The sequence below is a fragment of the Selaginella moellendorffii genome, unplaced genomic scaffold (assembly GCF_000143415.4).
Source record: "Selaginella moellendorffii unplaced genomic scaffold, v1.0 SELMOscaffold_41, whole genome shotgun sequence".
NCBI classification, from domain to species: Eukaryota; Viridiplantae; Streptophyta; class Lycopodiopsida; order Selaginellales; family Selaginellaceae; genus Selaginella; species Selaginella moellendorffii.
The window spans coordinates 1202032-1223387 of record NW_003314302.1 but is presented as its reverse complement, the minus strand read 5'-3'; the positions used below and the strand labels follow the sequence as shown (position 1 = coordinate 1223387).

The window sequence follows — 21356 nt, the reverse complement described above, 5'->3', positions numbered from 1 at the left end:
ACTTACATGTAGTAACATTATAGTAACTTTGACTGGATTCTCAATTGTGGTCCATTATGCTAAATTTGAGTTAGTACATTTTTTCCTTAAGGGTTTGCCCATAAGGTTGTGGAAAGGGTTATGGCATTCATTTGCTATTTCTTGTCGGTTGATCTATTAACACTAAAAGTAGATTGTTGGATGGAGAAGGTGTGTAGTTAAGGCATTAACATCGTTAGCACTTGTATTAGTGGAAGTGGCATTATTGTTTTAAGTGATGAGGAATTTTCCTTAGAACTTGATTTTTCATGTCATTTTTTTTATTAGTATTTTGACTTCACATTGGATCTTGAAGGTGGTTGAAGAAGAGTGTTAGTGCAATATAGATATCCAAAGATGTGGTCTTCATAATCAAGCCTTAAATGTTTATTTTGCATTTTTGCGGATGTCGGTGTTGGATATCAGAAAAATGGGCAAAGATGTTTGATAATTAAGCATGCTATTAGGTCATGAGAATTTGTGTTGAAGTGAATTTATGTGAAGTTGTTAGTAAGAGGAAGTTAGTTGAGTCTTGAAAGTTTGCATTCTTGGACTGAGAGTCATTCTTTCTCTAGGATGGAAAAATTTCCACAAATTTTCTTAGATTTTTCCAATGGTTAATTTGTTGATCACTTTGTTTGAAAACCATTCCATTTTTGTAAGTCAGTACAAACCAATGAAGGGGTTGGAGTTGACTTCGGTTAACTTAACCTTAATAAGTAGTTTTTATAATACAAACCGAAAAGGATGCTAACCTTTGGGGTTAAAGCAATTGAGTTGAATAGAATCTCGAGTTGATGTAGAAAGGTGACCCTTGTGCCTTTCTTCTGTAGCGTTATACTTAGTGGCAAGTTGCACCTTGCATTTCATTAGACTTTATGAGAGTAATGAGCTCTCACTGATCTTGACTTGGTTTTGGTGGCCCTGCTCCTTAGTTGATAATGGTGAATCATGTCCAACTTAGTTGTTTGAGGTTGAGATGTCGGTACCCGTACTATAGGTTTGTCTATGAGGAGGCTTCTTCAAGGTATGCTCATAAACGCATTGGTGAGCTTACTGCTGTTGAGTTGGATTCAAGTAGTCATTTAGTTCGTGCTTGTCCATGAACCTTTATTTCATGTCTAGGGTATTACATTCATACTGGACAAGCATATGACTTGATAACATGAGTTTAATGTTTGGGTCTTGTGAAAGCAAGTTAAAGAGTGATTGTTAGTTGCTTTGCGACCAGTGATTACTTGTAAACTTCATCAAGAACTGTTGACACTTGTTTTACTCGATGATGATTTAGCAGTGATAGGCTTGTTTTACCGGTTGGTGTTGCGGAGGATCATGTCGTGGGCTTACATGGGTTTTCTATGTTGGCATGTTGACTCTACCTTTGTCGATATCATTTGGTTGCATTTAATTAGTAGTGTTGGATTTCATTGAGTCTTGGTTGGCTTATGGATGTGTTGAGGAGGATATTGTGGGCTGTACCGTGATTTCTCTTTAATATTGAAGTGAGTTTTTATGAAACTCGTGATCATTATTATGCAAAACTTAATTCTAAACTTCTTCAAGCTCTAGTTTTTTGAGTTTTCATACTCATTGTTCCATTTGTTAAAAATTGTTAGGGAAGGCATTTTAGCTTGTTAGCTTCAATGTTAAAATTGGCTTTTGCATCTCACAATCATTAGTGATGATTGACTATCATCTAGATTAGTTAATTATCCTTATCAAAAGGTTTTGCTTGAGTGTTGTTGATATAGAATGATTTGCCGTCCTTCAGGATGGTAGATTCTTTTTTTGATGATGATTTTGCATCTTTTTGTTGATAGGATGATTGATGATCTTTCATGGTAGTTAGTTATTCACTTTGATGGCTTTTAGCTTTAGCAATACCACATGTTTTTTGTGGTTTACTTTGGATTGGTCTCTTGGGTTTGAGACATCAATGGGATGTTGCTGACACTTGCTTAAGCAACTTGAGTTCCTTGGTGTTGTTAGTTGGGATTTATTCAAATTGGCTAGTGCGATAGTTGGTATGAACGAATATTTGTTGGTTTTGTGGCATTCATTCTGTTCTGTTGATTGTTGCTCATGTTAGTTCTGATAGATTAGGATGTTATTTCCTTTGGTGATACATTTGCGAGCATCTTGCTTACCAGTCAATAATACTTTGTGTTCTTTTAGTCGTATTACGTAAGTTGTTTAGTATGCTATCTAAATATTTAATAGTTAAGTTTTATCATTACGTTTTCTTAATGATACACTAGCTATTGAATATTATTAGATGGTGAATCCTATATTTTCCAATTATGATGATCTTGGTGGTTCCTATATTCTAATCCTCGTTTATCGAATGATAACTTACTTGGAATACTTTCGTGTTCTAAACTAAGATTTATTCACTGATAATTAAGTCTCTCAAATATCATTGTCTTTGACTTTAATATTATCCATCTATTAATCATTGAATTTGGGCCAGTATAGACAGATTGGCTTTGGTGCTTCGTATGCATGGTGAAATCTCTAATCATAGAGTAGTTACTATCGACTGGTCTCATCACCTGCCTCTTTGTCAATATTCCTTATTTCATTGTAAAAGGGTGTGACTGTGTAAACAACTTTAACTACCTGTTTATAGTAGTTTATCTAAACCTTACCAACAGGTTTGGTTTCTTTGCTCATGAGGGTTAAGGCCTTTAACTTCTCTCTCTATATCATTGTAAGCAAGAGCATATCACACTTTTGTAAGTTAGATGACACCCAAAGCAATAAAGGTGGCTAACTCCATTGGTCATTTCCTTGTCAATAATAGCCAAAAGGTGTCTATATTAGTAGTGCATTTGCGTTAAATAAAGAAGTTACCCTAACTCATTTAGGGTTGGTGCATTTCTCACATAGTATGATCACCGTGAATTTTTTCTAGAGTTGTTTCCTTGCCGGTAGACGTCGATCTTCCCTAAGGGGGGGAGAGTGTTGTGAATGTGACTTCGGGTATCAAAATTTATATGTCAGCTAGTCCTTTCAGATATTCTTTCCTTACTACCATGACGGTAGAAGGTCAGTATTATTGGACCCGTTATCAATTCCCACTTGAGCTAGTTGAGAAACTGGTCAATAAACATGCACTTAAATTGGATAAACATAAGGTAAGAACTCTATGTGTTTCTTGTTGAGTATACTTAGCTTGGTTTGTCATTAGCTTGCACTTGCTAGTGTCAAGAACCCCCGCAATATTGAGTTTGATCCCTCAATATTGCTAAATGATAGCTTACTGTGTCTGCCAAACACCCTCACTATCATGCCCTTTGTGTTAGTCTCATTTCGGTTTCAAATGCTATTTATGAAAAGTGTCTAGATTTTCTTATTTAGCATATTTATGGAATGTAGAGATTGTCCTGAACACAATAGTGTTTATCCCGTGTCTAAATTCACAATCTAAGGACATTCCATATTTAGTAAGTTTCAAGTTTGTCCTAGAGACTAACTCCTGATACTAGGTCAAAGCCTAAAGTGTGTGTTCTTCAAAGGGGAGGGAGGGGCTATAGGGAGTTCCAAATGTATAATAGGGATAGTGGGTAGGTTGGGTATGGCTGACCAACCTAAGGCATAATCTAACTTTTGCTTGCGTGCCTGTTTTTGTTTTGCATTTGGCTTGGGTCTAAGCCCAAGTTCCACACCATGCTAGCTAGTGGAGTACCTATACCCTCATGTTAAGGCACTGGTATGTTGAAATAGTGCCAGACTCTGTTTAGCTCCGTTTTGCATGTTGGTCCTGGCATTGGGATACTGGTTGCTCTAGGACTGTTCCAAGTCACTCCATGCTCCTTACCCTTTGCTCTTTTGGCTATATGCTCGGGAGCTACTCCATGGTTCTGTTCTGTCACTCCTTGACTCCATGCTTAGGAGTTTGACATCAATGGCCCAAGGCTCTGAAACTCGAGGTTCCACACCACTATCTTTTGGACATGTGGCATATGACACGTGGCACATAGAGGGTTTAGGTTCCGCAATATTAAAGTTCCAAAAAGGTGATGGTTATAATGATATGGTTTGAAACTACTCTAGAATGAATAGTAAGATTGAGATAGAGAAGGTGTCTCTAGGGGGTTTAGTAGGATCTAATCCAACAAAGTGAGAAGACCAAAATAAAGGATTTAATAAGTCCCTAAGTTGGAGGGTCTATACTTCATCAAGGACATGCAAGGCATGATTTCCCTTCGGTGTTAAACCATTGATGAATAATTGTTTAGTGCAAAAGATAGAAATGGTAATCTATGATAGGGGTTACTTCAGAAAATAGTTTATCATTCGATGATAATATCAAAATTCATTTATGGGTGGTGGTGTTGTGAAACACAAATCTCTAAGCCTTAATGTCGGTTTGAAAGTGTGCTATATAGTAGTGGCCAAAAGTGAAGATTCAATGAGTGTAATATATTTGGATAAAAAGCTTTAGCTCAGAAAGTCAAGAGCAAAAGTAGAACTCCCAATGAAATACTTAAGGAATAAATATGAAGTGATTAATAAGTGAGTATCTAGAAAAGGACACAAGAAGGACCAACACATGACAAGTGTTATGACACATAAAAGTGTCAAGATCGAGTCCGAAAAGAAGTCTGAAATAGAGTCAAAGATGGAGCTTGAGATGGAACCTGAGATGGAGCCCAAGATGGAGTTTGTAATAAAGCCTGAAACCGACATGGATGAACAAATGGGTAACTTGGTGAGGTGTTCCAAAGTTAGCTCTAGCTCCTCTGGGAAATCAGATGGTCAATACTCCCAATCCAAGTGTGGGTGGCACTATTTACTTAGATACCTTGCATGGCTTATCGGAACGTCACTCTAGCCATATGGCTGCAACACCCTAGTGGTGAAAGGTGGGAGGATTACACATGAAACTTATACTAGGCTGCAATGTTTTGAAATCTTATCCCAAAGTCTCGGACCATGGAAAGAAAAAAGAATCGTCCTCTTGCTTGGTGACCAAGGGTAAGGTTATGTGGTAAGAAAGTCCCAAAGGTGAATGAGGCTTAGTGGATAGGCCTTTGGGCCCTAAACTAGTGGTGGTGTTAGCAAGCACTGTCATAAATAGAGGGACTTGATAGGGACTAAAGGAAGGATATTGGGGGATGGTATTCCCCGTATCTTGGGGCATCCTGAAAATGTTAAGGTGTAGTCATGAAATGATCACTCATGGATAGATGGCTTAGTGTCAAAGAGATAGAACCATATTGTGGGTGGTCTTGGATTACCAATGAAACAAGGGTAAATGGATATAACCTTAGTGTAATATACTAAAATGTTAATGGTATCTTTGGGCTGTTAGGAGTGAAATTGAACACATAGAGCACTTGGACTCAATACGAAGCTGATATGGTCTTGAGATCATATCTAGGGGTAGGCAAATATCCCAAGGCAGATAAGGATCTATAGAGGTTGTGAGTGAGACTTCTTCAAGAGGTCCAAAGCATGGTTAAGTGACTAAAATAAAATGGAAAAATTAATCTTTTATATACCTTTAATAGGACACAACAAAATGCCCAAAACAATAGGCTTACTCAAAAGAAAGTATCACTAGCCAAACATAGATAAAAATGTTCAAGACTATGTAAAGACATCCTTAACATATCAATAGGTGAAGGTCGTAATGAAAGATAGTGGGGGTTTCTTTCAAAGCCTCCCAATCCCCAATCATCCATGAAAATGTCTTATGATAAATTTCATCACAGAACTCCTCTTAAGTGAGGTGTTTGATATGATATCTGTAGTGGACACAAGAAATATTAACATATGGAGAGTGTTGTGACACATGGAAGTGTCAAGAACAAGTCTAAAAAGGAGTCCAAAAAAAAGTTCTAGATGGATTCTGAAAAGGAGTTCAAGAAGGAATTTGAGAAGATGATCTCGAGATAGAGTCCAAGATGGAATTCGATATGGACTTGAGATGGACCCAAGATGGAGTCCAAAATGGAGTTTGATATGGACCCAAGATGGACTTGAGATAGAGTCTGAGATAGACCCAAGATGGAGTCCGAAATAGATCTAAGATGGAGTCTGATGTCAAATCCGAGATAGACCCAAGATGGAGTCTAAGGTCAAGACCGAGACCGAGACTTAAACCAAGACTAAGACCAAGACCAAGACTGAGACCAAGACCGAGACCGAGATCAAGACCAAGACTATTAAGCACCAGGTCATGATAATATGATAATATGATAAAGAAAGGGCCTTGCAATCAAGTGATCACCCCTTTAGCCAATTGGCTTAGGGTTTAAGGGAACATTGGTATTTAAAGGAGTTAGTTGCAATGGCTGACCAAGCTGAATGTTAAAATCCTATTGTTGATGGTGGTGTTGATGATGGTGCTAATGGAGTTGCGGAGGTTTGGACCATTAAAGATGTTATTCATGAGTTATGAGCCTTTAATCAAAATTAGTAAGAGATGCAAGACGAGATGGCATGATGGATATCATGTGTGGGCGTGTTGAGGCACTCAAGGTTGGACGTGGTAGCGCTCCAAGTAAGCTTTCCTTGGTAGATCAATTCAAGATTCCAACCTTTCTAGTGATGGTGGTATGGACAAGTGTCTTGCTTAGCTAGCCAATGTGAAGAAGTTATTGGCTGTTAGGGGAACTCTGGATGCAGAGGCTTTAATGGTTATTTCAATGGTTTTGCATGATGCAGGTCTTCGATGGTGGAATTGGCTTGAGGAGTCTTGTGTTGCGGATAAGAAACCACCAGTGTTAACCATAGATGAGTTTGAAGCTGCTTTTCATTTATGTTTTGCCCCTCACTACAACATGGAGAATGTTCGTATAGAACTTTGATTATTTTAGCAAGGGAAAAGGATGCTTACAGACTATATTGAGAAGCTTACTCATTTGATTACTCGTGTTCCAAAGGATCTAGATCAGAACAAGTCCTACTTCATTAATAGCCTTTATAGTGAGAGCATGTGGGAACACTTGCATCATTCTCAGCCTACAAAGAGTTTGGAGGATCTCTTTGATGTGGCTCGTTGGCTTGACAATGACAAGCACAAGTCTCATAAGCATTCATGGAGTCCTTCTGTCGAGAATCATCATGATGATTGCCATGGATATAAGGATGGGAACAAGCACCACAAGTTGAAGTTTGTGGTGACTACTTCAGATGCAAAGGGGTCAAAGAAGCAGAAGTTCTTTGTGAAGAATTATAGACAAAGTTGTCAGAACAAGCAGCAGGGCAAAAAGAATGGCCAATCTTCTACTGACAGTAAGTTAGATACTAAAAAGTTGCAAACTTTGCATTCTGAGGATGATGGGGACATCCATTCCAGTCGAAGGAAGAAGCTTTTGATCATTGCTCGTCAACTCAACTGTGTGTGGAACAAGATAGAGCTCAAAGACACTCATGAATTAACTTTAATGCTAGAGGGCATGTTCTGTGGCGATCCAATGTAGATTTTACTAGATAGTAGGAGTGATGACAACTTTGTTTCAACAAAGTTTGTTGCGGAGTATAGCTTGATCACATGAGGAGTTCTTCCATACATGGTGAAAGGTGCAACTACCTTTGCTCAACATTTCGATGCTTATATAGAGAGGCTGGAAGTGTTTGCTGGCAAAACCACACTTATAAAAACTTTTTATCTCGCAAATATCTATTATGTGGATCTCATTCTTGGGATGCCATGGTTGGTGAAGGTGGATCCGGAGATAAAGTGGAGTATTAAGTGTGTCTCACTAGAGTATGGTGGCATTAAAGATGTGTGGTTTGGAGAGGGAATTCAACCTCTAGTTGTTATACTCTTCGCTACATCTTTGAAGTGAGCTTGTCATAATGGAAGAACACTTTCGAGTTACTTACTGTTTGTTTGTGAGGGGGACCAAGGCACGTGTGGGGGAGAAGCAGTAGTATAAGATGTACTCAAAGAGTTTTCTGATGTTTTTTCCATCTAAACTTCCTCATGGGTTGCCTCTAGCATATCGATGGGAAATTTTATCACTCTTCCCTATCCGTAAAGGCACTAAGGTGTTCTACTGCTCACTTGATGAAAAGATCACTCATATGAAGATGAGATCACCCACTTTATATTCCCGGAATTGGCAATGCTCATTACCAAACTTCTTCACTCTATCCTGAGCTACCTACAAATTCCATTTGCACACCACCAGAATCTCATGAAGTTCTATGGCTAGATCAGTCGCTTCAGAATCAAGCTTATCTTGAATATCCTTACTTAAATGTAACACCTAAATCCCACTGTCCTTGCATTTGGCCAATGCTACAATGTAGCATATCCTGCACCACCTGATTCACATGCTTGGTTTGCCCATCTGTCTAAAGATGATCTCCACTCAAGAGTTTCAAAGTCACTTGTATAGCCTTCACAAAACTCTTCCAAAATCCATTTGTGAACTTTGAATCTCGATCACTAATGATGTTCTCCGGTAAACAAAAATCAAAAAAAAAAAAAAAAAACCTTCTCCAAGTAGATTGCAACTAAGTTTGGTGCAGTGACAGTCTTCTAAAGAGCCAACAACCATAAATACTTCATCAATTGATCCACTATGACCTATACTTACTCCTTTTGCCTCTGTGTTCATGGCAAACAAGTGATGAAGTCCATAGAGATACTACACTAATGACTTTGAGGAATAGATAAAAGTTGCAAAACTGCCCTTAGCTTCTTTTGTAGCACCTTAACCCGCTGACAAAGCTCGCATGATTTACAATACTCAAGGATATCAGCTTTCATATTCCTCCAATAAAAATTGCACTTAATCAACTCATATGTCTTCTTCCCCCCAAAATGATCAGCCTCTGGATGGTCATGATAGTGGAATAAACTTGAGTAATTAACACTTCCACTCGTGGCAAATATACACAACCATTATAGTAGAGAATCCCATCCACCAATGAGAAAGGGGCTTCCATTTGGTCCATTGCTCTTCCAAAATCCACTTGTAAACTTTGAATCTCAATCATTAATGATATCCTCTGGCAAACCAAAATTAGGAAAAACCTTCTCCAAGTAGACTATAGCCAAGTCTGAGGCAATGATAATCTTCGGAAGAGCCAACAACTGCACATACTTCGTCAAACGATCCACTATAGCTTATACTTGCTCCTTTTGCCTTTGTGTTTATAGCAAACAAGTAATGAAGTCCATAGAGATACTACACCAATAGCTCTAAGGAATAGGTAAAGGTTGCAAAAGTCCCCCCAGCTTCTCTCGTGGCACCTTTACTTGCTGACAAAGCTCGCATGATTTACAATACTCAAGGATATCAGCCTTTGCACTTAATCAACTCATATCCTTTTGTGTGAAAAAATACACAAGTGATTTATGATCCATCAACACCACGAACACTACACCATAAAAATAGTGTTGCCATGTCCGCAAAACATGAATAATAAAGAGTAACTCCTGCTCATATGTGGAATAGTGTTGTTCTACAAGATTCAAATTTTGACTCTCATATGCAATAGGCTATCCCTCTTACATGAGAACTCCTCCTAGTGCATAACCACTCGCATCGCATATCACCTTATAATGTTTTGATGGATCAACAATACGAAGCACTGGAGTCTTGCTCAACAATCGTTTCAACACCACAAACTCTCCTTTTGTGGCTTCTTCCATTTGAATGATACATTCTTGTGTAACAATCGTGTCAAAAGAATAGCCACCTCCACAAACTTATGTTGGAAACATTGGTAGTAATTAGCCATACCAAGAAAGCTGTGTAACTCGACCACTAAAGTTGATGTAGGCTAATTCTCCACTGCAACCACCTTCCTTGGATCCATCTTGACACCCTTAAATGTCATAATATGGCCTAGATATTCCACCTCTGACTTTGTAAACTCACATTTGCTCTTCTTCGCATAAAGTTTGTTGTCATAAAGTAACAAAAATACCTTGCACAAATGCACTTTATGCTCCTCCATATTCTTGCTGAAAACAAAAATATCGTCCAAGAAAATCTCTATAAACTCATGAAGATAACACCTAAACATCTCCATCATCAACCAAGTAAATGTGGCTGATACATTTGTCAAACCAAACGGCATAACTGTAAACTCAAAATATCTGAAATTTGTGTTGAATGCTGTCTTGGAGATAAATGCATCATCCATTGCAATCTGATAATATCCACTACTTAGATCAATCTTGGTAAACACTCGTGCTTCACCAAACTTATATAAGATATCATCCACACGCGGCATCAGCATTTTATCCTTCACTGTCTTTTTGTTCAAGGCACGATAGTCAATACACATCCATATTGAGTCATCCTTTTTCACAAGCAAAACTAGAGCACCAAATGGAGACTTACTTGGCTAAATAAATCCAAACTCAAGTAACTCTTTAACTTGTCGTTGGACTTCTTGCTCCTCCACATAACTTAACCAAAATGGACGCTGGTAAATTAGCCGTGTCCTCGGCTCTAATATAATCCCATACTCCACACCTCATAATGGAGGCAACCCATGAAGAAAGGATTTCCACTCTATGAAGCAATATGGGAACTGGAGGAAAACTTAGCAAACACTTAAAAGATAGTAGAGAAATTTTTGCAAAGTAAAACTTTATGTACTTATGCAAAGTTTAATTAAAGTATTCATTTATAAAATTGAGGAATGACATATGTTAAGATTAGAAGGCACACCAAAGATAAACTAATTAGTATGGGTTCAACAAGGTCAACTAAGCATAGAGAGCTACACTCGACTCTCCAAGGGATGTCAAATCTATAGATGTATTTTACAAAGGTTGGGTTCAAGTCCCAACCCCTTAGTAAAGCAAGGCTAGGTTCAAGTCCCAACCCTCTACGAGGGCGAGGTGAAGGGATATGTATAAAAACACCTATATCTTGTTATCATGGGTTCTTAGTTGAGGAGGTTGACTTAAGCACATCGCTAAATGGGGGGATGCCCCTAAAGCATGGTCAACAAGTCATAAGATTAAATAGATACATTTGATATGGGCATCAAATTTCATCTATAGGTGGTGGAGTTGTATGGAACCAACTCTTTAAGGTGTCTTAAGTTGAAATGATAAAGAGCTCATCAAATGAGGCCAAATTTGAAATTGAGTCTAAGATTGAGTTCAAGACCGAGTCTGAGATCCAAAATTGGGTCCAAGATTGAGTTTGAGATCGAGTTGAAGACCAAGTCCAAGATCGAGTCTGAAACCAAGTCCAAATACTAATACAAGTTATGGGGTGAAAGCCCAAAGCAATCGTCTCTATGGGGGGTGGGGGCAAGGGGTAGTAGGGCTTTTCAAAAGTATAATAGGGATAATAAGGTCCAAGACCCAATTTTGAAGGAATGCTTCAATGGTTCTTCCAAACCGAATTGGGGTTGGGATTAGGGGTTAGTAGCCTTAAATGGGAGTGAGCATAGACTTGGGAGGTGCCAAAGAGGCCACACAAGAAAATGCTTAACAATAGCTCCCACTCTTAGAAAGGAAATCTACTACAATGCTCTTACCTCATCTAGAGTGGTGGCCCACTTAAGTATTATATAGCTTATTGGTCCTCGCTCCTTCTTAGAGGCTTATGCCTTCCCTTTAGGACAAGAGTGGGGGAGTAAAGGTACCCATATTAAGCTATTAGGCCACGGTGTTTCCCGCTAGGGTCTCGAAGTAAAAGATGCATTTAAAGCTTGGGATTTAAAATGTCGTATAATCAAGTTTTGTTGTATTAAAAAATGTTAAGAACTTGGAGGCTTGATATATTTGGCTACTTGTGCCTATAGGTAGTGTATCCAAACCTTAAGTCTAGCCTAACTTGGGAAAAAGGATTGGAAGGGAATTTAAAAATCTATACATAGATGGATAACACTTCATTGTTCATGTAGTGAGTAGTTAGATCCAAGTAAGACCAAATAGAAGTTAATACATAAGTGGAAACCTTCGCAAGGGAACTTAATTGAAGCCAAAGCAAAGCTGGTTAAATAGACCAAGTAAGTTCTCAAATTGGAAAGGAAAAAATTATAGATTACACTCTTTAGTTATTTATATTGAGTTTTTTCTTTACACCTTTATGGTAACTCAATTTTCCACCATTCATGGGATTACTTATGATGTTCTATGTTTCTTTATTAGAATATTATTATGCCCTTTTTTATCCCTAGATTATTAGCAATGAGCAAAAGTTTTGAAGTTACAATATTGAAAACTATATCATTTGGTCAATTGGCTTAGGTGTTCTTCTAATGATTGTATTTGAGAGTTTGTTAGATGGAAGCCAACAAAGTGGCTTGCCCCTACACTTCTGTCAGTAGGCAAGTGAATCAAAGAGACAGTGATTGACTTAAATGGCTCGAGCCAACTCCTCAAATTAAGCCCCCACTAGCACCAACTCTCTATAGGAGCTTAGCTTGCACAGCAATTACCTTGTGGTGGCTGTTGTGCAAGTTATCATAGTAGATGACTGAGGCCTGCCAATGCTCTATTAGATAGTAGAAGAAACTAGAATATATTAGAAAGTGTTTAAAATAGTTTATAAATTATTAATACAAGATTAAGTTAAATGAATAACAATCACTAGATTTTAGAATATTGTAGAATATCCAAGTATATTCTAGGTATAACCATTACCACTCCAGACCCTCTATATGTTTTCTTAAGCAAATAAAAATTTAAGCTAAATTTTTTTTTTCTCGTAATAATACAGAGAAAAAATTTATTAATATTTTATTGATCTATTTGATCATATGTTTATGTGTATGGACTATTGCTAAATAACTTTGGAAGTTTTCATCCATTAAAATATAAATAATAATCGTTGATTTATATAAATTTTATTATATAACAAAAAGTATTTATACAGATTTCAGAATGATGTCAAACTTTTAAGTTTAATTATAATTCTTCTGTCTTTAAATTTATCTTTCCTTAATACTGCTAAGCCTAAATCTTTAACAACTTCATCTTTTACAACCAGAAGACATGAGATAAATTATTCTACTTATATGGAAATTAATTGAAAAAATTAATTTAAAATAATTTTATCCTGCAACTTATTCAAATTCAAAAATTATCTTGACTTCACCAGGAAATATTGAAATAATTGTTAAATGTGAAGATATATGTTCTAGATCTACACAAGATATCAAAGAAAAGAATATTATATATGGGCTAGAAAATATTCTTCAAAAAAAATTAATTATTTAAAAAAAAGTTATCTAGCTATTTCAAGAATGAAACCCTTAATTTCTAATTCTAATTCTAATTCATTATATTTCAGTTATAAAAAGTATACTACATTGAAAAATTTAGGTAATACCTATTTTACTAATAGTAATTTATATCATGGTTCAGATTTTTATTCTGAGATTTTTTAATTTCTCCAAACTCTTGAGGTTATACTCTATTTGACTTTGTCTTGTCATGTAATTTTATTTTTAAAAAAATTAGAAATTTTGCGAGTTAGGCCTATAGTAAAATATATATATATTTAACTGTATTTTAATTTTAGAAAATAAAGCTAATTTATTTTTAAAAAATAATAAAGAATTAGTATATTCAACAAGAAAATATTGTAAAGATCAGTATCATGTACCTTCATATTTAACAATTAAAATGATTGTGATTTAGTAATCTCTTTAGCAACATTTCTTAATGATCCTTTATGAGCAACAAATACTGCTAATAATAAATTATGCATACAATGAATTTCTGAAAATTATCTATAACATGTACTTGTATTTATATATAATTTGAAATTTTAAATATTTTACTTTTGAGAAAAGTTCTAATTAGTGTATATAAACCATGTGAGTAGAATAAAATGCATTCTTTCTTACTTGAGGAAGATGTCCCTCATAGAACAATGTCTTCTTCTTTGTAAGATTACCTGAACATTAACATATGCTAATAGTCAAGTGCCAGTTATATAAATAATAACACTGTTAATAGTGGCAATCCAAAACTTTAGAGTGGCTTTTGTTCTTCAGTACTAACTTTTATATATGTCATTATTAATGTGGGAGAAAACAACTAAAACAAGATATTAGCAAAGTTCCATAGATAAATTCAAGTTTGGGAAGTGTGTTAGAAAAAAATTTATATTTGCTGAGAGAAATTTCCACTTATTCTTACCATCAAGAAAACCATCATAATAAAATTTAAATTATGCCTTAAATTCATGATCAAAACATCTTTATTTATAGTATTACTTCTGCAATAAAGCTTTATTTATTTCATTACATCTTCATTTGACCAATTCAAGAAATTTTTAGCAAGAGGACTTATCAAGACATCAAACACATACACTTCTGAACTTTATACCTTGGTCAGCAAATCCTGAAACAACTTCTTGACTTCTACAACAGTCACTAACCTCTTGTGTAAAAACCTGTGGGAAATCCATTGAATATCCACTAACTCCACTATATTCCACTAATGTACAATGTTCACTATCCAGACCCCAAAACCTCTGTGAATCTTTGAGGATAATTACCAAAGTCCCAAACCATGCTCTTCAATCTCGTCAGCATCTGTATCATTCGCCTCTCTTTCGAAGAAACAACCTTTCCTCTGACTAATCTAATGCCATGGCAAGCAAAATTCTCCAAGCGAACTTCCAATCAAAGCTCCCCCTGCCCTAGCATTGATCGCCATTGCCAAACGGCCGCGCTGGTCTGGGAAGTGGTCTTTACATTGCATCCACGTTGGATCTCCAAATTTGAATATTTCAAAATTAGCGCTTTTCTACACTTCACGTTGTGCTTGGTCGCGAGATAGTGAGCTCCCACGGGACCCCGGCTTCCGTACGGGTATAACTCGGGCGCCGTCTTCTTTCTCTCGAGATCTTTGAGAAGAGGAGTGAAAATCTTCCACGCCGCGTCCAGTTCATTGCTCCTGACGAAGAGACGGCGCTCTCCAGCGATGGCATCCAGCAGCAATCGCTCGTAAGCATCAGGGATTTCTTTCGAGTATCTGTTACATAGGAACTTTAGCTCGTAAAAAAGAATAAACTGTTAGCTCGTTCTACCTGTCTGCGTAGAGGAGGTCCAGAGTGCTTCGATCGAGTCTCATTCCCAGCCCTGGGACTTTGTTGTTGATCTTGAGATAAATGGCTTCGTCTGGCTGGACTCGAATCACTCGCTCATTTGTGGCTTTGTCTAATTCCGTACCGAATTCCGCTTGAAAAGAATACCGAGGTTCCACTTGAAAAGATTTCCAGGGACGTGTCTAAACTGAACTCGAATCTCGGTCCTGTGAACCACACACGAAACAAAATATGAAACTTTGCGGAATCCAGAATGCAGCAATTTTACGTACCGTCTGGTTTGCAAAGCTTTTCCGGCTTTCATAAGAAATGGCATGCCATCCCAACGAGCATTGTCTATGAAGAGAGCTGCCGCTGCAAATGTCGGAGTGATTCTGTTCTTGGGCACGGTGGAATCGTCTGTGTAGCCGGGGAATCTCACACCGTCTTTGGAGTAACCTTTGTACTGACCAACAGCAGTATCTTCGATACTTAGAGGCCTCATAGACCTTACAACTTTTACCTGGAGAAAACGAGTAAAATCTCTTCATACCGAGGCAAAAGTTTAGCTTACTTTTTCGTTTCTCACGTCTTCCGCATCTAAGCTTACTGGAGGCTCCATTGCAAACAGGGCTACAATCTGGAGTAAGTGGTTTTGCATGATGTCTCGAATGATGCCGTAGCGATCAAAGTACCTGGAAGAAATGTTAAGTCGTTTTACAAACAGAAAAGATGTGTGAAGCCTACACACCCTCCTCGTCCTTCGGTACCAAAGTCCTCAGCGAAAACAATCTGCACGTTTCGAATGTATTTTCTCGACCACAGAGGTTCAAACACCAGATTGGAGAACCGGAGAACCGAGAGATTTTCAACAAGTTCCTTTCCAAGATAGTGATCGATGCTGTACGAAAAAAGAAGAGACTATCAAGCCAAGTAAGAGAAATACCTTCTTACGATATATTTGATCTTCATTCAAGTACTGCTTAAGTCCACTTGTTAGCTGTGCGCTAGATTCCGAATCATGGCTTCTCCACAATCACACGAGTCGATCCTGTTGACGATGAGGCAGCAAGACTGCCACACTTTGCTGCGGCCACGAAGACATTGGGAGGAACTGATAAGTAGAACAAGCGGTGTGCAATTCTTCCTTGCTGCAGCAAAGAAAAAGAAAACAGAGAATAAGTTGTAATCCTGGTAAGTTGTAACAGCACGAAAAAACTAGATACCTCGTGGCCTTTGAGCTTTTCATGTAGTTGAGCGAAATTCTCAAGCCAGTCGTACTGGCCAGGGTGATAGAAGCAGCGTTTCAAGAATTCCTCCATCTTGTCTCCACAGTTTTCACTGTAGGAAAGAAAAAAAAACAAGTCGTTTTAGATAAACACTTCACGCAAACCTTCTATCGGTCCGGCAAGTTAGATTGCCACTGATTTCAATGGCAACTCTTCGGTCATCTTGCTCCTGGCGTAGCCACAAAGCCTTGTGAAAGTAAAAAAGATGGATTCGTTCTTACCTGGGGAAGATGGCCCTCGTAGAACAATGCAAAGAGGACTGGAAATATCTTCTTCTTTGCAAGATCACCGGACTCCCCGACAAGTGTGATGCTAACAGTCGAATGAGAAGCGCCTGTGGTAGCAGCGACGCCATTGGTCGCAAAGAATGCGCGCCTTTCCTACGCAATACAGCTTGACCTAATTTTCAGATATGATTATTACATTTCCTAAATCCTTATAATATTAATAAATTTCAATTATAAACCTGTATATCAACTTTCGACAGAGCTACGAATCCATTCTTCACTAACTAGGTTCCTCTCGTTGTGGTTTGGAGCTTTCCAAAACGTCAACAGCATCAACCACCTGGCACTCCACAGCCAATTGAGCAATCTGGCTAGGAGATCGTCAAGACATTGGTCTCCCTCTCCCAAGGTTCCATGGCCTCCAGTGATTCTGGGAGAACTCCTTGGCTGCAGCGTCCCAAACCCAAGATACAGTACTGGAGCTTCCACTCATCTTACTTCCGGAAATAGCTATCAGATGAACAAAAGACCATGCGAGAGAGGTGCTGCTCTTTCATCAGCCACACAAAGTGAGATCTGTCTAATAATGCTTCTCCCATCTGCCTGATCGATGATGTTTCTTCTGGACAAACTTGCAGAAGAATGAAACAAGCTACAGTTGCCTCTCTGAAATCCTCACACTTTCCTTGTCCTCACAGCACCAGGTCTCCTGATCCTGCATCTCTAAAACAAATCCATACGGTGAGCAGAGGAATGTTGTCAGGTTCATCAGGAAAACAGGAACAATATCACAGAGCTCTCGCAGATCATGGTCTTGCCCAAGTCCTTGGGGCGAAGATCACAATCAGTGATATTGGATCGGTGCACACCATCCTGAAGAGCTTCTCTTGGCCTTCTCCATCATGGCAAAGTATTTATGTGAATCATTCTTTTGAATTTCTTATACAATCTCAAACTTTACTGCTTCACTACGAACGCCTCTTTGTGGACACTTAGGAAATGCATTTGTTACGGCAAAGCTTTATATAAGTCAACGGTCAGGTAGAATATTCTGCTTTAATATTTTATTATAAAACCCTAAAGTCGAATTTCTTACTGTCAACTTTTAGGGCTAAAAATATGTGTTATGGACTTTTTAACAAAAAAAAAGAGTATTTAAAGGTATCCAACATAAATTCATTTTTTCTTTTTTATTATTTAATATTTTAATAGTTCTAATCTTCTCTTCTTTCAAGAATAAACTAGTCATGGTTGCAAGTGCTGACTAAGTGTATAATCACAAGAAATCATTTAAATTAAAAATATAAATGGATAAAATCATAATGATATGACTAGTTACATGGATTTAAACCAATCAAACTTCATATAAATTATAAAAAAAAGATTAAAATTACTTGGTGTTTAAATTTTCTATAAATTATAAATATATTTACACAAAATATTATAAAACTATGTTTTAAGATAAATTTTAATTTATTATTTGTCTTAACAGAAAAGAAAAAAATTTATAAATATGTTATTTTAAAATTTTTTTAGCATAAATTTATGTTATATAGTTTTTCTAAATAACTTTGAAGTTATCATCCATTAAAATATAAATATTAAATATTTCTCCTAAATTAGACATAAAGAAAAGAACTTGAACTTTTCCTCTGAAATAAAAGATTTATATCTGATTTATATATTTTATTATATAATATAAATTTTATATAAATACACTTTAAAATAGAAATAATAAAATTTGAAAACCATATCAAATTTCTAAGTTTGATTATAATTCTTCTATCTTCAAATTTTACTTTTCTTAACATAGCTAATCCATTGAAAAAATTCATTTTAAATGATTTTATTCTGTATGAGTGCATGAAATATGGAAAGGGAATACAAAAAATGTGCATATCAATTAGCCCAAAAACCTTAGCTTATATAGAGAAGTGAGTGGTCCAAATTGAAACCAATCTGACGGCTACCAAAATTCCACTACGCTAATATTAATATACAGCATCATAGCCGTACACTTGGACCTCACATCATCCCCTCCTCTTGGAATAATGGAAGACTATCAAAGTTCTCTTGTAGATGGGCTGGGATTTGGAGGAACGTCAAAAGGAGGCTCAGTGGATCTATAGGTGGTATCGGTTGTTTCTGATCCCTTTATATGAAGTGTTTCAACCACTGCATATGCACAATTTCTAGAGGATTAGCCTGTTGGATATCATGTTAAACCTCATAAACTTTTGGTCCAACTTGCCGCAATACCCGATACGGTCCTTTCCATTGAGCAAAGAGCCCTTTAGATAAACCATATACTGTAAGATAGGGAAAATAGACTAACACCAAATTATCCACTTTGTACTCTGTAGGTGGACGATGATGGGAGCTATAGCGCCATTGTTGTCCCACTTGTACGCGGCCTAAGTGTTTAATAGACTCTGCTCGAACATGTGGAAGAGTGCTCATCAAATACTGATCCCACAACCTAGTATCGGCAGTTCGTGGTAATTGCGAAGGTAAACCCAGCTTCATTGGTAATATTAGATTATGACTATATAGAAGTTTATATGGTGAAGCACCAACAGAACTTTGCACCCTTATGACATATGCATACCGAAGAGACGGCAAATAACCATTTAAATCCAAATGCTAAAAGTTCATATACTTCGTGATCATTCCTTTGAATGTCCGAACGAGCCATTTCACTAAACCGTCTAACTGTGGATGGTAAGCACTTGTGAAAGCATGGCATATCCTCAACCGAGACGTCAAAACATGAAATGCTTCAGCCATAAATACGGGACTATTATCCGAAAGAATCCGCTCCAAACAAGAATGTTGGAACACCACTCAATTGAGGAGGAAATATCCAACAGCAATTGCAGAGGCATTAGCAAGAGCACCAACTTCCACCCAACAAGTCAAATAATCAGAAGCAATAATAACATATTCATTGCCAGCAGTCGATCGTGGACAAGGTCCCATAAGATCAAACACCACTAACTCAAATGGATAGGAAACTGCAATTGACTCGAACCATCCTTTCGCGGTACGAAGGGGATGTAAGCTCCTGAGTTTGGACTTCCCGGGAGGTCACCCAGCCCAGTACTATTCAAACCCAAGGACACTTAACCCCAAATATCCCAAGACCCTTAACCAATTGGAAAAGGGGGTGCACTCTTGTTCATGGGCCCTTTCCCTCTATATTTGAACCCCATGGATCGTCTCTCAAGTCGTTCCCTTTGGTTGCTTACAATCCACCACGCTTCCCTGCAAGTTCACGCCCTCGTGAACGGAAGCTGAGAGCCGCAGCTCTCCCGAGAGCCCCGCTCTCTTGACACCCTACCCCTTGGGTCGAGCCCAGCGGGAGCAAACTGGACCAGCCAGATGTCAATCAACATGTGGTGTGATTCCCTTAGCCAACCAACAGAGTCGGACTTGAGACCGCTCTGATACCAAATGTAAGCTCCTGAGTTTGGACTTCCCGGGAGGTCACCCAGCCCAGTACTATTCAAACCCAAGGACACTTAACCCCAAATATCCCAAGACCCTTAACCAATTGGAAAAGGGGGTGCACTCTTGTTCATGGGCCCTTTCCCTCTATATTTGAACCCCATGGATCGTCTCTCAAGTCGTTCTCTTTGGTTGCTTACAGGGGAGTATTACAAACTTGGAACCAAACGCAATTACACATATACCGGATAATATCACGTTGCATCTCCAGCCAAAAAAAGACCTGTGCAGCTTCTCGGTCATACAACGATGTCCTATATGCCCGCCTAGAACAAGAGAATCATGGTAGGCATGGAGAAACTGTGGAATAAATATGGAAAGTACCACTAACTGTAAAGGATCATTAGTATCCATCCCCACAAAATAAAGAAGGCTGTCTTCAAGGTGATATTGAGAATATAAATATAAAAATGGCAAATCATCAGCAAGTGATGTAGGATTCTCAAACCCATCTCGAAGCCTTTGAATCCACGGCTCAGTCTTTTGAGCCTCGCAAACTTCATCAAGAGAAAGTAGATCTTGCTCTGCACCTTGTGGACACTGAATTTCAAGTACGGCAACCACTGACAACACAGAATCCTCATCTAAAAACTCTATAGATGCTAGAAAATCAAGCTTGTCAGAAACATGAGAAGAGAGTGGAGAATGGAGGAGTTCGAAAAAGGGTATCAACATCAGCCATAGAACTCCCAAGACAATGAACAATATCAAAATCATATATTTGAAGTTTCAAAGTCCACCGAGAAGTACGACCAACCAAGTTCTTTCACTTCAATAATGAAGTAATGGCAACATGAACATCTTCAAATAATGTCCGAGAACTATGTAGATATGCATAAAGTTTCTTAAAACCCTAAACTATTGCTAAACACTCCTTCTCTGGAGTAGTTCACCTCCGCTGGTTGTAATGTATGGCTTATATACATAATGGGATGGCACTCACCAAGCATACTCAAGCTTTTATGCATCAACACACCTCCAAGACCACTATAAAAAGCATCCACATGCAAAATAAAAAGGTTGAGTGTAGTTAAGATATGCTAAAACTAGAAGAGTGGTCAACAACTCTTTTAGATCCACGAATGACCATCAATATCCAGAGACTAGATGAAAGATGACGTTGATGACTTCAGCAATGTTCACAACAGTGCCGTGCAATCAGAAAGATAATCCACAAAACGACTAAAATACTACACCTTGCCCTTCTCTGTCTTGAAGTAGTTCACCTACCCTGGTTGTAATGTATGGCTTATATACGCAATGGGATAGTGCTTACTAAACACACTCGGGCTTTCTTGCATCAATACATCTCTAATACCAATATCAAAAACATCCAC

The 21356-nt window shown here is 37.8% G+C and overlaps 1 pseudogene; it reads right to left on the bottom strand.

The window, feature by feature from the left end:
* LOC9634505 overlaps nt 1–17233 on the bottom strand; it is a 39268-nt pseudogene extending 22035 nt beyond the window's left edge.
* Nucleotides 17234–21356: the final 4123 nt, after the last annotated feature.